This window comes from Anneissia japonica, unplaced genomic scaffold (assembly GCF_011630105.1).
Source record: "Anneissia japonica isolate Jap-2015-1 unplaced genomic scaffold, ASM1163010v1 scaffold670_len1213532_cov191, whole genome shotgun sequence".
In the NCBI taxonomy this organism is placed as follows: Eukaryota; Metazoa; Echinodermata; class Crinoidea; order Comatulida; family Comatulidae; genus Anneissia; species Anneissia japonica.
The window spans coordinates 176,539-181,701 of NW_022693499.1; positions in this window are offsets into that span (position 1 = coordinate 176,539).

Genomic DNA, 5,163 nt, shown 5'->3' on the forward strand with positions numbered 1-5,163 from the left:
AAAATAGAAATAAAACAATAGCAGATGAACTTGGTTACTTCATATCTTTAATCGCTACAAATTTGTTTCATATGACCACACAGGGCCACACTCATCAGGCGAATTGTAAAACATATATTTAAATTTATATATTATTAAAGAATCTCTATTGAGATCCAGCGGGCCGCCATTGATGCATGGTAGAGATTGCATCTTTAGATCTCTGATCTTGTTCACAAATTCACGGACTAGTGCTGTCTCGTAAGAATTTCGTAGGACGCGTTAAGAATGACAAAATATTCTCTGTATCTACTGGAACTGAGCCGCATAGCTTGTATTCCACTATTTGCGTTTACACCTGGGCTGTGTATATATATTGCCTTGGTTTGGCTCTGTAATCATTAGTGGTCATGGGACTAGTCTGGGCCCTACCTAAGCTGGTCAAACTTTTCGTTTGGGTCTGTACCCTAGCTGCACTGATGAGGCCCGGAAGGCCGAAACGGATCCGTCTGCAGATATTGGGATTCCTTCCAGTGGATGCTTAGTTTATTTTGTCATTCTGATCGGATTTTCTCTACTGTTCCGTTTTAATTTTAAATTGTTTTGCATTATGTGGCCGTTTGCTGTTTTATGGGTTTTTCCCATTTGCCTTTTTAAATTTATATATATATATATATATATCCTCTTTGTTAAGTCCCTTTAAACATACAGCAGTTGCAGTATCTCCTAGTTTTGTATAAACTTTTAACAGTATGCCACGGTCCACCACACCTGTAATGATCATGTTCACGTCTTTATAAGTTGAGAAAAGTGTTCCATGCTCAGCCAACCGATGATCACAACTTGCCAAACCGTGACTTTGAAGAGGTTCCCTATATAAAGTTGTGAATATCTATGTTCATAATTTGAGCAATATGACTGCAAATTATTAAATTTTGAACAATTAAAAAATTGTGTATGAATGAACTGCACAATAAAACAATAGGTTTATTAATCTTTATTGAGTAGGAGGGAAGTTATTAACCCATACATTATGAATTCATCTTGTATCGGATATTCATAACAAATGGCATATGTACTGTAACAATATTTATGCATGCATATTTCTATTTACGTTTGAATGCATTTCATGTCGTGATTACAGTTGTTCACAAATTGTTTTTACAGTGATCACTGGTGCACCAGAAGGCAGCTATATTCCCTCTTATTACGCAGATGATACAACATTCATACATGGTCTAATTTGCCAGGTATTTTAGTCAATACCAGCCAAAAATAGCGCCCCCTACTGATGCTTCTATTTCAACTCCAGACTTTGTGGATGCTTAATTCAATTGCTATCTTGCTTCTTTTCTAACTTTTAACTATACAGTGCACCCTCCAATTTAAGACCCCTCTAATTCCGAGACCGTCTAATTTGGGACCACTTTTTAAAAAAAACCAAATAGCACTCTACAACCTTTTAACAAAAAGCTAATCCTCTAATTGGAGACCCCGAGACCACCCGAAATTTTCAGGTCCCAAAGTGGTCTCGAATTGGAGGGCAAACTGCATTTTATTTAATTACAGACAATCTTTTAAGTTTAGGTTTGTAGTGAACTGCTTCCAGCCATACTTCGCAAAGGTGGGATCAAGGGAATAAATAAACCACCAATAGGAGGCACTATAATCCAAATGTATTACTAAGCAATGCGCACACACACATTGCCTTAACAGGAACTGATAGGTGGGTACTATCAGTGAGATGTAAAAAATATTTTTTACATCTCCCTGGTACTATTTTCAGCTGTTATCAACTATAATCTAGATATTAAGAGAGTTAGCTGATAACTTAATTGGGTTCATAAATTTACCAATAAATTATTATTACTATATTTTAATAATTGACTAGCAATATTAGTAGGCCTATTATAGTACAGAATATAATTTGGTGTCGAGTATCATTTGCAATTTGTTAGCAAAGCTAAAACATTTTGAAATAAAACCCTGAATTTGGATTTGATGGCCAAGTGCAGTAGATAAAAATCAGTTACCTGGATTATGAGCTTTGGTATCAATTTCATTACAAATGTTGTACTCCTTGCAATCTTTTTAACATCCTTATTTGCCATTTTTTTTTTCATGCCATACTATGTTTTTCATTTCCGTTTCTCATGCATCATTACACTGAAGAATACATTATTTATAGAGAATACGAAAATTATGGATGTTTAATTTTGCTTGAATGGATCTGTTTGTGTATAATTAAGCTTATATTGATATTCAACTGGGGATAATTAGAGGGGTTAAACTCTCATAACATAAATTGTTACATTTTCAAAGGGTAAGCTTTATTCATCAAGTACCATAATTTCTCAGGTATATATATAAATTTCTATTTATAATACTCATTAATTTTTTCCCTTTTTATTTGGAGACAATTTATGATATTGAATTGAAACTTGGTGGTTTATTGGTTAAGATGCCTGAGCTCCAATCCCCAGGTTTTTGGGTCAAATCATGACTAAATGAATTATAAATATTCAATTATGTCTATTGTCATAACGTCTGAATATGTTAAGATAATAATTTCCATTTGCTACAGATAAGATGTTTTACACTTATCTTAATATGCCTAGAGGAAGTAATATATGCTGAAAGATGATTCGTAGCACAGATATTTCCTTTAAAAAAAAAAAGAAGAAATTTATGTTAAAAAAAACCAACATTATCACCTGCATAATTACACTCTTCTTGAAAAATACTACATAGAATTATTGCTTCAACAAAGAATCTTTAAAAAGTAAAGTTGTGGTTGCTCAAAAAGCTTTGCATCAAAATTAGAAAATCACTTTTACAGATTTCCTGCATTGGGGAAAAAAAAGATTCTCTGCCAAACAGGAACTTCTTAGGTTGCTAACAAAAACATTGGTTGCAGTTTCCTGTGAACCAGACATAAATATGAAACATATGCCAATAAGAAAAACCTCTAATTTACATTTGAAAACATTACAACTTAGTTTAGTAACCTTTGGTTTACTTTCTGAATATATTATACTGTAGTGAGCACTTCTTAAATATAATACTGGTTTATATTATAATGTATTGGTATTACAAGTACATGGTAATATAATTTGAATTAATGAATTTAAATATTTAACTATCATTTTTAAGTAAATTATTAAATTTCGGTTTTGACTATACTTTGAATTAACAGGTATAATATTTTTTTTCCAGATTTGAATCATATTTCCAGTAGATTTTGTAGTAAAATATATTAATGTTACAGTAATTCATCTACCACAGCATAATTACAATTAGACTGAACTTATTTCCAGTGTGGTCGTTCTAGCGGTTAATTTGGCAGTTCACTGGGAGACAGTCTTTCAAAGAGTAAAATCGCATGATTGTGTGTTGTCTACTGCTCTATAGGAAAAGTCAAGCAGCGCGGTCCGCTGCGCGGTGTTCCATTTGTAACTAGCCAGCTGCTCAGGCTAGGCCGCTGGAAGTCCCCCAGTGAGTTGAGACGTTGGTGGCGCTGTTTCAAAATAATCCCCATAAAATGGTCTATTCTGCATTATCATAGCAAAGATCTCATCCAAAATATGGAGTAATATTATATTGTAAATTGCATTTTGTCTCTTCAGCTGAAAGAGAAGAACATGAGAATGGCGATGGGCCTGATCCAGGCACCAAAAGACCTTCATAACATAACAATGAGCCACCACCAGTTTAGCTGAATATTAAGCAAAATACTCTTAATATATTTTTTACAGAGATGTGGTAGATATATATGAATGGTAGAAAAGATCTATCACTGCAGTTTAAGATGCATACCATCAGTCATGTGCAGGCTTGCTGAATCACCTCAAGCCATACATCTGACAGGTGGGAAACTCACAACCACACAATCATTGGACTTGCGAAGAAAACCACATTTACAGTGAAATGTCTGAGTCTGTTAAAAAATGGGTTAATAATTATGTCATTGACATTTAGAAAGCAGAAAACTACGAACTACCATTGACTTTATCCTTAGAGCCCACTGTACCCACTAATTCATAAGGTTATATTTGTAGGGTAAAATTACATCTAAACCACGCAATTGATATCTCTATTATTGAATTCCTCTGCGCTCTAGTGTTTAACCCATACCTACTGTATTTGCCACGAATCATAACATCACCATCAGTATTACTATCAGCATAATCAACATCACCACCATGCATCATCCTCAGTTAAGATCACTTGGCATCCTACATAAGACATTTTTCTGACTCAGGGAATTCTCTGTTCGTTGGTAATAATAAGAATTGCAATAATGATACTTTGAGAAAATATTTCTTTTAGTTGATCAAAGATAAACATGATAATTGTCAGTCCAAAAAAAAAAAAAAAATGTGAAGGTGGTCATATTCAATTTTTATATTCTTTATATAATTCATTACAGTATAACAATACAATAAATAAAAACAAAGTTTAACAACTGACCAATGAGTAAAGAGCTAAATAAAAATTAAACCAATCATGAGAAGGCAGGTAACTTGAATATAGTGACCTCGATAATGGTATGTTCCATTTAAGGAGGCCTTCCTGGTTGACCTATATATACACGGTATAGTAAATTTACATACACACTCTCGCCTCTGTGCATAATGAAACGCTACCTGCTTAATTTGCAATTTCTAAGTTTACAAAATATACTAGAAGCCAAAGATTATTTTTTAAGTGTGTGACCTTAAATTTAAAGGTATTTTAGAAGTTCAAAAGAAAATAAAAAATATTATTATTTTTTTCTCATTTTGAAAAAAAGTTCAGCCAAACATATCTAAGCAAAGAAGAAAAAATAAAATAATGTTAGACAATAAAGACAACGCTATGTGATGTTAGGCTAAAATTCGTGCGAGGTAAAAAAGAAATTAAGGTGACCTTGGGCCTACGCACCTGATCCAAATGTGTGGTCGTAATAAGATCGCAATGTTGCAATGTTAATAGTTCAGTTCGTATTGATAAATGCTTCAAATTTACTGTATCCACAGTAATTATAAAAATAGGATTTACTATTTACAATCCATTGCATTGGAGAGGATACATATTATATTTTTTGAAATAAAAAAAATTCATAGTACCAATACAATAATAGGAACACAATTTTAACATTTATTCAAAAATAAAACATTGCGCTTAGTGCTGGATACAATAACA